At 47.8% G+C, this 16,789-nt stretch overlaps 1 long non-coding RNA gene across 7 annotated transcripts; it reads left to right on the forward strand.

Annotated features, from left to right (window-relative positions):
* Nucleotides 1-394: 394 nt before the first annotated feature.
* Nucleotides 395-7,782, forward strand: LOC132252180 (uncharacterized). Of its 7 annotated transcripts, none has more exons than XR_009464030.1 (4): nt 511-1,147; nt 1,791-1,960; nt 4,520-4,602; nt 4,933-7,782. It is a non-coding gene; the product is annotated as an uncharacterized LOC132252180 (long non-coding RNA). The 7 variants fall into 7 exon arrangements; XR_009464032.1 differs by having other exon boundaries at nt 4,959-7,782; XR_009464029.1 differs by adding an exon at nt 406-481 and having other exon boundaries at nt 1,066-1,147; nt 1,791-7,782.
* Nucleotides 7,783-16,789: the final 9,007 nt, after the last annotated feature.

Below are 16,789 nucleotides of genomic sequence, written 5' to 3' on the forward strand. Positions count from 1 at the left end.
GCGCCCCTGCACTGCCCCTTACAAACACCCCATGCCAGGGGTGGGCAAAACGCAGCCTGCGGGCCCCTAAAAAAATTAGACAATTATTTATCTGCCCCTGGCTGCCTATCATGCAGGCCTGGATGCCTTGCCAAAACTCAGGAAGTGGTCTTCTGCCCAAAATAATGGCCTGCCCCTGCCCTATGCAATGCACCCATGCATCACCCCATGCAAATGCACCACCCCTTTGCAAACACCTCACCCCCTGCACACCGCGCCCATGCAAGCACACTGCTCCTGTGCATTGCACCCATGCACTGCCCCTTTGCAGCACAGCCGTGCACGGCCACTTTGCAAATGCCCTGCCCCGTGCACCCCGCCCCCGGCCGGCCGTGCACCGCCCCGGCGGGCGGGGCCGCGCTCCCAGCAGCCTTTGCAGGCGCCTACAATGAAATTTGCGAAGTTTTTTCGGTTTCGGCGCCATTTTCGAGTGGCCGAGGAGGTGAGGAGGGCGCGCGGGGCCGGGCGGGGCGGGCTCCGCGGGGGCGCACGGCCGCACCCCGCCAAGGGCCGCGCAGCGCGGGGGGCACGCCTGCGGGCTGGGCATTTTTTTTGCATGGAAACGACCTCCCCAAAAGGCTCCAAAATGCCAAAAAAGCAAAAAATTAAAAAAAAGCATTGCAAAAAAATAAATAAACAAACAAAATCTCCCCAAACGAAATTGCAAAAAAAAATAAAAAATTAAAAATTGCAAAAAAAATAAAATCATCATTACAAAACAGGAGGGAAATGTGGAAAACACCCCCCCCCCTCCCTCCCTCCGCGGTGCAAGCCGCACCCAGGCGGGGAGAAGGGCAGAAACCTGCTGCATGCTGCCCTGCCAGCCTGGGGGGGTCCCAAATCCCTCCTTTTCCCCCCAGTTTTCTTTATTTCTCCAAAGTTTGTGCAGTCTGGTTGCTGTGACCTGCTCTGCTTCAAGGGGGGGAGGGGGTGTTTGTTTTTTCCCTCTTAAAAAAAAGCAGAATTGGATCCGGCGCTAAAAAGATTCCCTCTCTTTTTTTTCCTCCCCCCCCCCCCTGCCCGGAGGATTTGAAATCCCTTTTTTTGGGCGGGGGAAACGGATTCGCCTCGGTGTCTGGCTGGAAGCAGGAGCCGTTGGGATGCCAAGGTAACAGAGCAATGCAAAAATTAAAAAAAGTAAAGAATAAAATCCTAGGATGCTAAATAATAATTACAAAGAAGCGAAAACCACTCAAAAGTGGATGTTTGTCTGGACCGGTTTGATCCAGAAAATACAACTGTCCTGGCAAACTTGACGTTTGGATTAGGTGAGTTGGGATCCTGGAGGAGAGAGATATATATCTATATATATTTATTTTTTTTTAAATGTATTCTTCTGTATTTTTTTGATTTGATTGGATTTTGTTTTTTTTTTAACTGAAAAAAACACCAGTTGTACAGCATGAAAAAGGGACCCGCGCGAGTGCAGTTTCTCGGTGTCCAGGGGGGGAAAAAACGGTGCAAGTTTGCCAAGTTGAAATTTTGTTTCTAAATAAATTAATGTAGCGACTGCGCGCGGGTGCCTTTGCGGAGGGGCTGGCCTGACATCTGTCTGGCCGCAGCATCGTCTGCCTGGCATCCCCAGGCAGGGCAGGGCTTCACGGCCCGACGGCAAACTTTGAAAAATAAAAATCGGATTTAGAGGGAAGCGTTCGAGCCGAGCGTCGTGCAAATGGCCGGGGCGGGCGGCTGCGCCCCTGCCAGCCGGACCCACCGCTTTTCTTTCTGTTCTTCGCAAACCCACTTTGCAGGAGCGGAGCGTCCCGATCCATACGTTGTTTTTTAAAGCTGGAGGAGAGATGACGGTGCAAAAAAGTGGAAGTCACGGGCGGCGTCGGACTTCTCATCCCTTCAGCAGCGTTGAAGAAAAACTCTGGAGCCTGGAAACGCGACCGGGTTATTACGGACGGTCTCGAGCGCAGTAAGTTGGGGCCTGATCCCACAGGCCCTGCCAGCACCGTGGCTCACACCAACTCGAGTGCCTAGCATGCTCCGAGTGTCTGCAAACGAGGAGCTTGAGGAGAGTTAAAATAAATAAATACGTGAAACGATTCGCGCTTTTGAACAGCAGATTTTCTGTTTCAAATGTGACCTGAAGCACCTTTTGTTTCAAAAGCACTTAAAGTGGGGGAGGCTTATTGTAAAGTGGCCCAACCCTTCTGTCCTGATATTTCAGTCGTGCACCTAATCCAAGTTTAGCTCATAAGGAGTTTTTATAGAGGTTGATTCATGGTGGGAAAAGTGGGCAATCAGTGTTTTTTGGGGGGGGGGGTTCTCCATATGAATGGACTGGAAATTTTTTTTTTTAAGTCATCATTATCATCTAGTTTGAGTCATCCAACTTTGAAATGTTTTTCACTCGTCGTTTTTATATGGTATCTTGCTAACCAGGGGGAAAAAAAGTTTCCCAAGCCAGAAGTGTGTTTGGTAATGATATGACATTGTGCATACAAATTACACATGCTCCAGCATCCTCTGCTATCGGCATGTTTTGCTGTTAATTTGGGGTAACCGTCCTTTTTCTTTGCATACAGCCCTAATTCAATCTGAGTCTTGGGAGTTGAGCTGCTCAGGGAATTCAATAGCTAAAAATAAATGGCACTTGATGAAGGATTGGGTATGAATTAGGTATAAACCAGATTTGTGAATATTAATATTTTCCACTGCCTCAACTCAATTGTTTAAATTTTTAAAACAGATGAAAGTGAGCACAAGCAGCCATGAGCTATTTAAGTGGATGGGACTCTCCACTTTACTTCTGTTTCGTCATCATTTTCAAAATGAGTGTCTTATTTGCTGCATTTCTATTTTTGAACCACAGTGAAAGGGCAACTTGGCTTCTAAAACCCTTTTAAAAATTAGTAAATGCACTTCTTGATTATTTTTTTTTTCCATCCAAGGCTTTTTTATTTTATTTTTAAACAAATAACGGTTGAATTTGTGCTTTGTCACGTGTCCCCTGTACACCAGTTTTGTAGCAGACCTCTTCATTTTACACCAAACAGTATAGGAAACACTTAACTTTTTTTCTTGGCTTTGGCTCTACCTCGTATGGAAATGGAGACCGTGCAAGTTAGTGGAGTTATGTGTATTTGTGCGTCTTTCCTGTCATTGCCTCAACTATTTCTTTCCTTCCCAGGATGCCTTATTCCTCTAATGTAATGTTTCCCCTGTGTGTGCCATGTGAGTGGGGGGGGTTTCTGCATTTTAAGTTGATGCCTCTTTATGCTTTGTGTGTTTGTGTGTGTGCTGATTGTGTTCTCTGCCCAACAGCCAGCATATTTTGTGTTGGCTTATTTCTGCATATCCAGATGTGCTCGTTTTCCAGGAGTCTTAGTGTATGGCTGGCTGCAGGGAATTGTCCATCCCTCCTTTCTTTCTGGAGTTTACCTCTTTCCAGTTGTGGTCTCTTACTTGTGGCAGTAAAAGAAGCGGCCAGGTGACCGTGCGAAGCTCAGAGATGGATCAGAGCAGGGTGCTGAGAGTCTTGGTTGCTTTCAGATGCGCAAAGCGCTTTAGATCCGTGCACTGAAAGTGGATCAGACACAGGTCTCTGTCTCCCTATGTGACTGATTTCTGGCTGGCCTGCCTTGCTCGCCCAGCTGAGGACTGTGTGCAACTTGCCAGCCAAGAAATGCAGTTCCTGGGTTGCTTGTGGGGTGTTGCTAGAGAGCACTGTGTGTTTGTTCACTTTATTTCTCCCTCCCCTCCTCTTCTGCTGACTTAGTGAGCTGCTGGCTGCAGGAGTGAGGTGCCAGGCCCTGCTCCACGATCTGGTCCCCTCCACTGCAGCCCAAGTGGACTGTGCTTTTTAATTGTGTTTTAAGGGGGGCACTGCTTTGACATCAACACGCACAAGCAGCACTTTCCTCTTCCTCTGGAGGATGGGTCTGTTCAAGCAACACGAGTCTCTTGCTCTTGTGATGCCTCCTCCAGGGCAGAGAGGTGCAGGGAGTCGTGCTACTGCTTTTATTTTTTTGTGCAAGATTTTTGCATGGTATTTTCTCCTATCTGGTAGATGAAGGGGGTTAATTGGTCCTCACAACTCTCACTTCAGTCTTGTATCTGCATAGCAAATGTCAGTCTTCCTGCTGTTATGTGCCTGGTACGATTATTTGTGTTAATATGCATTCAGGACACTTCCTGATGTAGCACGAGTCTGTCACTCTCACTGTACGTCCCGGAGACCCAGCTTATACATTAACCCGGGGGTGGGGGTCAGGAAGGAGAAGGATACCATCAATACTTTTTTTTTTTTTAGTATGTTCTGTCTGGTGGGGGGGAAGTTTTGGTTTTCCCCAGCCAAGGAGGTTAGCACACATCAGAGCTTTGAACTGTCTTTGTTCTTACGAACACAGCTGGGCCTCAAGAATAAGATTGTAGTGTGATTACTCGATGCACTGCACTGTATGTTGTCTGCCTCAAGTACAGTATCTGTTGGCATGCTTCATAACTTTTTTTGTGTGTGTTATTTTTCTAGTTCCTTTTGAAACAGAAGTTAAATTGTGTCCAAAGGGAGTCATGTTTGCAGAACAAACTGATGCATCCTTGCATCCAGTCAAGGTGAGTTGGGGACATGAACTTAACATCCCCTGACACTGGTGAAGCACCTCCAGGGTGGGATCCCACGGGGTGCCGTCTCTACGTGGCATTCCCATTGAACTGAGCATCCGGCTGCTAGGGTTGGGCACTGTACTTGGCAAGAGGAGCCATTTTCCTCAAAGAGATGGCTACTGAAAATCCTTTGACATTGGTTTGTATACAATTTATTGAGAACCTAAAATGGCAGGTGGCCGATTTTTTTTTTGTTTTGTTTTTTAAAAAAAAATTTAAACTATACTGCAAGAGATGGTTTAATCGTGTGCATTTGAATTGTTCTTTTGGCTTAAATAGGTATTGGTTAAATTTCTCTCACATAGACATCAGGGCTGGAAGGGACCTCGGAAGATCTTGGAGTCCAGCCCCCGCCCCAGGGGCAGGAAGTCAGCGACGTAATGTACTTACCTACTGCTCTCTCTCTTCCCCTGATCTAAACCCCAAAGCAGAATTGCCCCCTCACACCTCCCCCTCACCTTTTTTTACCTTCCTCTGGGGGGGGGATTGCTTTGAACTGCAGTGGCTTAGACCTGAGCTTGAAGGATTCCCTTTTGAAAAGGCAGAATTTATTTGCTTTCGTGGTTTAGGTCACAGGGGTGGCCAGCCTGTGGCATGGGTACCACAGGTGGCAGCCAGCCACTCATGCCCTGGCAGATCAGGGAGGGGACAGGCAGCGCAGTGGCAGATGGGGCAGAAAGCAGAGCAGTAGATCAGGCTGGGACTTGAAAGCAGAGAAGCAAATCACACAGAGGAGGGAGAACAAGGGGATCGGAGTAGAGCTTGGGAAGGGGGGGGGGGGGGTGCTAATTTTGTGTCATGCCTGCCGAAAAGGTCATCCCCGGCTAGTTTAGGATTTGAGTTTTATGCACATCCCTGAGACCCTTAGTCTGACTGTCATCTTAAAAGCAAAATAAAGGTCTAGAACGAGGTTTGGCATATTTGAAATGATTCACTCCTTAGAAAAGAAAAATAACTAAGACAATGGGTAGGACCAGTCAAGCTAAGCCTCATTTAGGAAAAGAAAGTCTGGACAAGAATAAAAATGGGATCTGTCTACCTGTATGTGTATATGTAGGTTACTTGCTACTGACAGCAGAATAGCCTTCACCCTTTTTGAGTATATAGCATGTGCATTGCCGTGAGAACACAAAATACACAAAAAACCCCCCCCAGACATTTATGTTTGCATTAATTCAGTACAGGCTATTACAATTTTTGACATCCAAATTCTTAAGTTATGCTTTAAGAAATAAAAAGGGTGGGGAACAGATAAGCAGGACCCCACAGAGGTATTTGGGGTGTTGGCACACGGGTGATAGCATAGGAGATGTGTGAAGGGGGAGTTCTCTTACAGCTTGAATTTGTAATATTCTTGTTGAAACACCAGAGGAAGGAGGAGGAAGATAGTATGATCCCATCTCATCACATGGCTAGGAAAAATCTCAAGGATACCCAGAAATATCAAGCTTACCTTCATCACCTTTTATGCCAGCATAAACAGGGTAACTCCTCCTAAGGCTGCAGACTGGAAAGTCAATCTAGAGAATCAAAAAAACCAAAACACATTATTTTCTCTCCTTTCCTTCACAGGCATTTTGTTCTCTGTCTACGTGGGCAGGGAAAGTACTGAAATTGTGGGAATTTTGAGGAGGGGGGGATTTCTTCTATTCACATTTAAATGCAGAAGTTTTGCAAATCTGAACAAGATGGGTCTTAATAGCCTAAGCACAGAAAAAGTCATTTCCAAGTTCTGAAATAATCTGAATTTGGACAATCTCAATTGGGAGAATTCAGGGAAACAGGAAAATTCAACATCTTGTGTGCTACCTAAGTATTTTTGAGGGCAGGTCTCGCCCCTGGCGAAATCCCTTTAGCGTTCAACCTGGCACCCAGCTGCCAAAAAACAGTCCTAGAGAAGTAGGGCTGGAAGGGCCAGCCCTCCAGCGGTCATCTAGTCCAGCCCCCTGCCTAAGGCAGGATCAGCCCCATCCAAGCCATCCCTTACAACTCTAATGTAACCTGGCAGTGTTGTATTGCCTCTATTGCAAGGGGACGAAGTCCTGCACAAGGAATTAGGACGCAGGCTGGCAAGCCTGAAAATAGAGTGGGCTCCCGCAAGCCGACTAGGCATATTTTTGGGCAAATAAAATGCTCCCGCGTCTAACTTTTTGTTTTCAGGCATGTTTGCAGTCGCTGTATTCTTGTGTAACGACTTGTTCTCTTATAGTTTCAGGCTGGTAGCACGTGAGTGAAGAACACACTGCCAACATGACATTATAAATGCCTTCCTCTGATCGCAGAGCGCTCTTCCATCTTATAGTTGTTTTATTGTTTGTTTTTTCCCTCTTTCCCAAAACTAAACCAAAAAAAAAAAAATCAAAATACCATTTGGGATTTCAACATTCATTGGGCTTTGAGGAGATGTAGCAGCACATCATGGTTTGTAGGGACAAGGAGATACAGACCATTCTGGGCTGCCTCATTACCTCAAGGATAAGACAAGAAATTGAGCTTCTGGGTATCATAGAGGTGGAAGCTAACACACGCTCACGTATCTCTTAGGTCAGTTGAACCAGGTACGTGTGGATCGGCTTGCTCTGCGCTTGCACGTGTGTGCGCTTTTCTTTCCAGCCTTGCCGAGAGACCAAGCGTTGCCTTTTCATGCCTCTTGGCATGTTGCGAGGGGGCTTGGGGCTTTGCTGTCTGACCCGCAGAGATTTCACTAGTTTCTTACCTTCCCCTCCCCCCCCCGCCCCATTGGCCAAGCACTTGACCCTTAAGGAGGAGGCAGGGTACAGCCTTGCTTCTGCCAGCTGCTCCAGGTAACCCTCTTTTTTTTTTTCCCCCTTATGGTGCAATGCTTTCTCCCGTGTCTTAGCACCGGTGCTGGGACCGGACCGCCGGAGGGGGGCTCGGGAAGTGTGGGCCACCTCTCCAAGCGGACGTGTCAGCAGTGCTCTAGCAGCACGTAAATACTGGAGTCGAGGACTGCCTGGCTGCTCTCCAGTATTGCATTGCTGCTTGAGTGAGGCTGGATCTCGGTGCCTGCCGCAGGAGCCCACAAGCACCTCCGAGGGGGTGGGGGGGGCGGCGTCTCTGGCCCTGCTGTAGCCCTCTTCGCAATAAAGCCTGGCCCAAGAGGCAGAACCCGTGGTGTGGTGTGTGTGTGTGTGTGTGTGTGTGTGTACGGGTGCTCTTAGCACGGGGGAGCAGCAGGGTCCTTGCTGTGGCCCTGTCCAGCAGTGCAAGCAGCTTGGCCTGCAAAGGGTTAAACTGCTCTCCCCAAGGGGCCCAACGTGGGTTAAGGGGGGGGGTCTGGGGAGCCCTTCCGCACACCTTGTATGTCTGCAGGGGCCCAAACCTGGGTTAAACACCACTGGGAGGGAGGTCTGGGGAGCCCTTCCACACCCCTCGTGTGTCTGCAGGGGCCCAAACCTGGGATAGTAATGGGGAGCAACTGGACAAGCTCTAGGGAGCCCTTCCCCACGCTTATCTCGTGTGTCCACAGGGGCCTAAACCCAGGGTAGCAACAGGGTGAGCTCTGGGGAGCCCTTTCCCCGGCTTAATGTGTGTGCACACGGGGCCAGCCCTGCAGGGAGGAGCCCTGGGGACTCGGCTCCTGTGTCTGCATGAGGCCGACCTGGGATAATGGGGGGAGCCCTGCCCTGCGCTTGCCTCGTGTCCCCACAGGACCCAACCCGAGATGGCAGAAGTGGGGAGCCCTGCCCTGGACTTGCCTCATGTCTGCACTGGCCTAAACCCGAGATAGGAGCTGTAGGGAGTCTTTCCCCGGGCTTATCTCATGTCTGCACTGGCCTAAACCCGAGATAGGAGCTGTGGGGAGTTCTTCCCCGGGCTTACCTCGTGTCTGCACTGGCCCAAATCGGGGGGGGAGCTGTGGGAAGCCCTTCCTCGGGCTTCCCCCACGTCTGCACTGGTCCAAACCCGGGATAGCAGCGGGGTGGGGGGCTCCCCTGGGCTTAACGCGTGTGTCCGCGCAGGTCTAACCCGCGGGAGCTGTGGGACGCGCTTCCCCGCGCTCCGCTGGGCGCGCTCCGGGGTAGCGCGCGCTTGGCTCGTGTGTCCGCGCTGGCGGGTCGGTCCCGGGCGCGGCGCAGGGCAGGGGCGGGTTGTGCCGCCGCCCGCGGTCTCCTGGCCGGTCTGGTCCCGGGGCCGTGCCCAGGTGAGCAGCCCCCGGGGAGGGGAAGGCCCTCCACGAGCCCCGGGAAACCCGGTGCAGCCGGGGGTGAAGCGAGCACGGCACCGAGCCGTGAATTCTGCCCACGGAAACGTCGCCTCCTGCTCCCAAGTGCTGCACCCCCAGCCTGGGCTTCACGGTCTGGTCGGCTCCAGTCGCCTGGGATGCTCCAGAGGGGAGGCTAAGCAAGGGCTGCGAGTTGGGTTTTTAGTGGGTGCAAGGCTGAAAATGAGCGTAAAGGATCACTCCAGGGCTCGGTGCTGGAAAGGCGAAGTTACTCCAACTCCTCCAACTCAAAGAAAGTCGTGGTGCTTTCCCCATCCTCTTACCTTTCAGCCCTGCTTGCTTTGTTAAAAGCCCCTAAGATTGCATTTATTTTGCTCACCAGCCCGGTTCTACTTCTGCTAGGAAATCGCTTTGGAAATGAAAGGCAGGCAGCAATGGAAAGACCTGCCTTGTCTTTGACAAAAATTTCCACCCCCCCTCCAGTTTAGGGTTGGGGCAAAGATGTAGTCTAAAAAGCATGTCTCACTAATGACACGACCTGATTAATAATTCAGGTGGAAGAGTGAAGAGGAGGAGATGAGCTAAATGGTGGGCTTAAATATCTTGGCTGGGGGATCAGGAGCAAGGAAGGGCTGGAGAAAAATCACCGAGGTTGCAGCCTGCAGAGGTGGAAGGAGAAGGGTGGAGTGGGACTGAAATGGCCCTAGGTGAAGGACAGGGATCCGAGCCTTGAGTTTTAATGAAAAAGGGATGAAGACGTGATGGTTGAAGCAGTGCATGAGCTTGGAAGAGGTGGTGGTTTGGACACGTGAGAAAATGCATGAGGACAGGACAGCACAGAGGGCGTGGGGCCGTGGAAAACATGGGGGGACGAGGTGCTGGAGGACAGGATTGCAGGAGGAGGAAAGGGAGAGACAGATGGAGCGAGCCCCAGCCGGCAGCTGGGATCAGCACCTGATCATGACACCTGCTCCAAGCCTGGGGAACTGCTGTAGGACAATGCCTAGTTTCCAGAGCTTTCATAGGACAGCAAAAGCTTGACTTTTCTTCCTCTTTTCACAGCACTGGCCGCACTGTACCGAGTCTGGATCTGCGATGGCGTTGGAACATTTTGTAGAAAGCAGGAATTAATTCAAAGCAAAAAGCACAGCCTGCAGCAGGCACCATTACAGGTGAAGAAGCATCATTTTAGGATTCAATATACTGCATTTTAAAAGGTGAAATGAGGTGCTGGGAGGCACAGCTGGTACCATGGGGCAACAAGTCCAATTTTGGACGTGAACTCAAAATTTGGAAGTACTTTCTGATGGTGAATTCACAGCAGAGGTGCTGTCCCATGAAGATATGGAGAACAAATCCTGCACTTTGTATATGGGGAGAATTCAACAAGCTTGCCTGTATAGGAAGGGCAGCAGGATCTGACCCATGGTGTAATAACCTTTAGATAGCCCTACATAACATTCCTGGAGGAGCTGACATTGCCTTTCTGTTCAGTGCAGCGCAACATCAGCAAGCAGAACACAACGCTGCATCCACTATTTAAACACGCCTGCAAGTTACTGGCTTCACACTTTTTAAAGCTTTCGACTTCAAAAAATCACATTCAGTAGCGGAAAACAAGGCTTTGTAAACCCTAAGGGGAAAAAAAAAGCCTTGATTTAATACACTCTTTTGTGAGTATTACACTTTCACTCTTACTCTTTCTCTTTACGGGAGTAAATGAGTAACAGCGTAAAATCCGTACAGCTGGAAAACCTAAGTATGTGTTCGCAATTGAGACTTGATTTGAAATAGAGACCCTCCTTGATGTGGGCAGTCTCGTGCCCGCAGGTCTGCATGGGCACAAATTCCAGTAGTTGACCATCTAACTCCTTGACCGAAGCAGCAAGTCAGGCGGATAACTGGATTTTGTTTCACTTGCATGTGCAAACTGAGGACCCTAGTCACATAAAATATTTCCTACTCGCTCTGTAAAAAATAGTCATTTCATATTCATGGGCATTTCAACGGCAGTCATTGAATAACGATTTTTAGTGAAAAATGTAAAGTAGAATTAATCAGAGGAGCGATAGAGTCATTCAGTAATTCTGAATTCTGTGCTTCTTTCCTCACTTACTTCATATGAGATGTGTTCGGTGGGTGAGTCGAAAGAGGTTCCAGACCGCCGGCCCCCCTTCCCAAATCTGCCGTCTAAGATCATTTTTTTACAGCATTACTAACAATAAGCAGTGAAAACGTGACTATTTTGTTCAAGACAGACGTCCAAGTCCAGCCCTTGCAGCTTCAGTTGTTCCACAACAAAACCTTCTCAGTACAGCACGTGGCTCAGTCTTACACACGGAGAGAATCGGTTGCTTTTCTGAGCCTGATCAAACTGTACCACCTTGTTTTATAGTTGTAAAGAGATATTCATATGAAAAAGGTGGTACCGTGGAGCCTAGAAGTTATGAAGCAAAAGACCCATAATAGAGCAGATTACCCTCTCCTTCAGCATCTGTCCTCTGCCACAGGAAATGCACCTCCTGACATGGGTTGTTATGAGCAAGAATCCTGGTTTTCTCTGATTTAAGAAAATCCCCAATTTTCAGTTAAAAAAAAGCAACCCCAAATAGACATTTTTCCATGATTAAATGAAATACCATTTATAGAAAGATATACTGATTCTATGATTAAAAGGAAACACCGCTATATCTATCTATATTATATAGATATATAACGTATAGGTATACACCACTATATACAGATATATAGATATATCATATAAATAGATGGATAGCTATCATATAGCTAGCTAGCTACTAGCTATATGATATCTATATCTATCTTAGTGGTGTTTCATTTAAGTCATGGAAAAGTGTGGATGTGGGGTTACTTCTTTTAAAACTGAAAATTGGGGATTTTTTAAATCGGAGGTCCCCTGGGTATGAGATGTTACACTTCAACTGAGAGGGGGGGAATAAAGCAACAATCTCAGTGAATACATGCAGCCGATAGAAAAAATGAGAGAAAGCACGCCCACCTTGCTTAAAAATAGGGAACATATTTGCCCATGGCACATTTAAAAGAATATTTAACAACATAATATGGTGTAAATAAACAGACACATAGTGATGTGTTGGGAGCCATGGTTCTGTCTCTTCGAAGACACGTTTGATAACTCCAGCGGAGAGGTTTTTCACTAAAGAAGTGATATGGTGCTGCATGAGAAATCAGCCACGTTGGAAAGCTGAACCCAGGCTGGAAGAGGTGCAGAGGGATCCACAGGGTGATTTTGCAACGGGAGACAAGCAGAGCTTGGCTTATTTATTCCATTTCTATGACACCCTCTTCAATGAGGGTTCAGGACAGCTTATAGTAAGAGAGCAGAATCACTTATAAGCAGAACATCATAAAAGGGAACTAGAGTACCAGCATGGAAGAGACCCCCTAAACAATGTCTTAGCCTAGCGCTGTTTGCCAAACGCCTGCCCACATAAGAAGGTTTTACAGTGCTTCAGAAAGATGGCTAGAGCCCGAGTCTGGACTCACAAAACAAAAACTGCTACCAGTTAGGATTGCAGCCTGTAAATACATTAAAGACATGCACGTCACAGAGCGAAAAGAACTATTGAAGCTAAACAATAATGTTGGCCGACGGTCTAAGCTGGCTATGAATTAATTTAGGCAGGAAATTGGGAGGCTCCCAGCCACTGCAGTAATGGGGCTGTAGGCGAGCGTCCCAATTGCAGACCAGATTCTCGGCCACTTTTAAAGAGTTTGATCAGTCGCTGAAGGGGTTTATAGCAGGTGGGTTTGGAAGACAAGGTCTAGCTCAGACAAATCAACCACTCCCTTCTGCTTTTTGATTTCCTTCAGTCCAAAGACTCAGGCAGACATGCACTAATACCAATATTTTATGTTCACATTAATAGCACCCGCTGCCTCTCTTCCCTGGCCAGGTGCTCCGGGCTCTCCTACACTGCTTTCGCACTTGGGAAGAGCGCGTTGTAAATATTCACCCAGCAACCTTGTCTTATTTCAGCTCTTTCCTTAGAGCTGGCCTTTGACTTTTTCTCTACAAAGTCAGCTCACACACAGACCACAGCCCGTTATGGGGACTTGAATGGCCAAAGCTCACTTGTACTCTGTTTCAGTTGCTTTATCTCATCATGCAGACTGTAAGCACCTTGCAACAGGGACTTTGCATTTGGTGGTTATGCAGAACCTACTGCCATGGCATCCTGGGCCATGACTGGGGCTCCCAGGCACTAGGGTAATACACATAAGTAATTCAGATTTTATGCCTCGCCGTGCTGGGAGCACTGATGAAAGTCCTGGGCAGAGGGTGTGGAGGCAGGAAGTGCCTCCTTTCATCAACAGCGTTTCCTCTGACTACATGAGGTGGTGACTTGAGCGGACGCCAAGCAGGCATCCGCTCCAATTGTCTCCAGAGGGGATGATAGTGTCTATGCTGTGAAGCTGGGAGAGGTGCAAAGCAGGGCGAGATAATTTCATCCCGGCTTTGGCTGAAGATGTGGAAGGTATGCAGCCACCAGGGAGAACAAAATCCAAGTCGCAGCAAGGGATGATCCAGCAAAGCCTGCTGCAGCAAACAAAATGACAACCGAGCTCCCCGATGAAGTGGTGCCTCAGTGGTTCTGGAAAAGGAACTCGCTGTGATGGGAGAAAAAGACAATTTTAAACATTTTTTTTTGTTAATTGAAAAGCAAGTTCCTGCCAGCCATCACAAAAGCGGCAGCTGCATTTATTTCACGCAACCCCCTTCCTGAACACAGGTGGGATTCCCATCAAACAACGGAAGGCATCAGCCTCAGAGCATCGCTCCAAATAAAAACTCCCCGTAGGTTTTTCTCATGTAAGCCATCTGATAAGAGGCCAAGTTCTCACTTTACATTGTGCACGAGCAAAAACACATCCTTACCTCTCATAAGAAAAGCATTTTTCCTTGAGTGTGCAACAGGAGACGTATCAGAGATGAGGGGAAGGAAGCCAGATGCAAGATGCCAATAGGCCAAGTAGTTTGTAATCCATAGCAAGCAAGAAAGCCAACTAGGTTATACTGCCGTGAACCTGGAAAGTTACATCATCCAATATGTGACCTTCCTAATATGAAATTATTTTTCTGGTCAAATGCCTCTGGTTAGAATATTTTTGCCTGTTTCTGGGAGTGGGAAGAAAGAAGAGAGGAGCAAGAAACCGAGAGAGACGCTGAAAGGAAAAACCTGTGATAAATGCAAGGACCATTTTTCAAAGGCGCCTCCCTCTGTGAGGGTTAGCACACCTTAGTGCTGCTTATTTGTTGGAAACTTCAGAAATCAAGTGATTGGGTCACAAATTGGAAAAAAAAAAGACTGAATGCTGCTGAAGATCTGGCTTTTGCTGCTCTTCTGTAAGTGAAAATAATTCCTTGGAAGGGATATGGTGTCTGGGACAAAACCCTGGGGTGTCAGGATGGTCCCAGAGACCCTCCCCCAGGTGTGTGCAAGCTTATGGGCCTCCCTCCCTGCTGAATGAGTATGCAGAGCTTATGATTTTGCCCAGAAATAAAAGATATCAAATTCACCCAAGGAACCTTGTCTGCCTATGTCCTTAGACCAACACGGCTACAAACCAAACCCCTGCAATTTACCCCAGGCATTTAAGTCAAACAACAGAGAGAACAGAAGGGTTTACTACACATGGAAAGAAAAAGCGATCAAATGCTTTGACACCAGAATTCAGTAACACAGAACTGACACAATCCTCACTCTGTTTTCGGACTGCCACCCAGCCCTAGGAAAATCCCGGGGTCAACCTTTGCGGAGCCAGGGAATCCTCTCCAGCGTCTCTATCCACGGCTCCGTGACAGCACCCATTTTGCCCCCAGGCCGTTTGGGCTTTCCCAAAGTGCTCAGCCTGCCAATAACCCTAACCCTCTTCCTCCTGAAGTCGCTGGGAATTGTCTCTCGAATTCAGCAGAAGCGCAGCTGGGCCAACACGAGCACTCGTGAAAATCCTGCCCAAAGGCTTTTGCCCATCCAGCTCGACCACGTCTCCAACAGGCAGCGTTCAGCAGAGGGCGATGTTCTCTGCAAAATGCAGCGACTGCACCGGCAACGACTGCGCCCACGCAGCATTTGAACATCCCCTGGATTAAGCAAACAGAAATAAGTATGTTGGGAGGGTGCCAACTCCAGGTGACTTTGGTTTACCATGTTACCGCTAATATAGCGAGTTTACAATTGTTTGGGCCAAATCCTGTACTGATTTATATCCTGTTTTCATTTCCATCGGAGTCAATGCGATTTCAGGTGGTATAAACTGGGTGATGGATGCCAGAGGAACTATCTGGTCACACAGCCAAATTTCCATAGACAGGTGTGCTTAGGGTTGGCAATACAGGTAGACCTACATACTGAACCAAGAGAACATTTGCTATTTATTATTTTTCTGGCTGCACTTGTGACAGTGCAGGGTATTGAAGATAAATCTATTGCTGTTTGGGAGGAACTCGAATACCAGAGCCATGGAGAACCTACACAAATCTGTAGAGACTGGAGAATATCTGGAGGCAAGCTGCTTTATAACCCAATCCTACACTGTGAGCCAAATACCCTCACCTCTTCTTTCTCGTGCTTTATCTCGGCAGTCTCCTCCACCCCTTGCTATCACTGTAGTCACCAAAACCCTCCCCCCGACCACTATTCACACACCCATACCGCATGGAAGAGACCTTGAACCCTGAATCCTGTACTGAACAACTCGCTGTAGGCAAATTGAAGATTATTTAAGACGCTGGCAGGTGAATTGACTGGTTGAAGACACCAAATTTCCTTTGCAACAACCAGTGACGTTAGTTAAATGCTGATGATTGAGGACAGGGTCGATGCATTTACATCTGGACTAACACAGCATGATGGACCTGAGGTCTGCTGTCTGCCCTGCTTCTGTTTTAATGTGATTCAGAGATGTTTTAAAGCCTCAGCATCTGATGAACTGAGAAGAGGATGAAGCGTAACAAAAGCATGTCTGCCCTGAAGAGTTTGTAGCAATCCAAATCAGCTCTGGTCCAGGCACCAGCCCAAGTGACACCAGACAGCTCTGTTACTTGATTCCTGTTAGTTTGTTCCCTCCCTAAAAACAACTTCCCCATTAAAAAAACAAAAAGAAAACCTCACCTTTGTCTCTTCACGTGCCCGTTTTCCTCCCCAGTCTTCACACAGCTTCTGCCTCTCCCAGAGTTGTCTCTTTCAGGTCTGGGACCCAGCTGCATGCCAGCATCTTTACAGAGTCTGGAAATTATTTTGCAAACAGCAGTGGTTCTCAAACCTGCATTTTGCTTCTGAAACAAATTCAAACCCTCCTAAGGTTAATTCATATACAGAGGCGAAAAATTCCATCACCACCTAAGGACATACATGTCTTCTCCTTTCACTCAGAGAGCACGTGGAACACCTTTGAGGCCCGAGCTTGCAAGACACCACTGGAACGGGAATGCAGAATCAGCCCCTGGATCATCCTGTAACACCTTACTACACCTGCATCTCCTCAGGTCTGCGCTAGTGACCCGACACAGAGCAGAGGCTGAAACGCAAAGGCTGTGGAGTTAATCATTTAAGATGTATGATCACAAGGCAACATGAATGTTTTTTGTTCCTCTGGATCCCCGAGGATTTCTTCTATCATAATAATTTATAAAAGACCCCTGTAACCAAACTGCACTGAATCTTTGGAAAGGTATTTGGTCAAGCCACAAAGCTTCCCCTACAATATTTTCACTTATAACCAAGAAATAGAAATGAACCCAGCATAAAAAGAACAAAAACTCCATGCCATAGAAATGTACATCTGTGGTGTTAAAGCAGCAAAATAACTTCCCCATGACTCAAATTATTAATGTAAAACTCACTAAATTACCGATGCAGAGGAGATTACATGTGAAAGCCTGTTGGCATTCAAAACCAATCATCC

Source organism: Alligator mississippiensis, chromosome 8, assembly GCF_030867095.1.
Source record: "Alligator mississippiensis isolate rAllMis1 chromosome 8, rAllMis1, whole genome shotgun sequence".
Classification (NCBI taxonomy): Eukaryota; Metazoa; Chordata; order Crocodylia; family Alligatoridae; genus Alligator; species Alligator mississippiensis.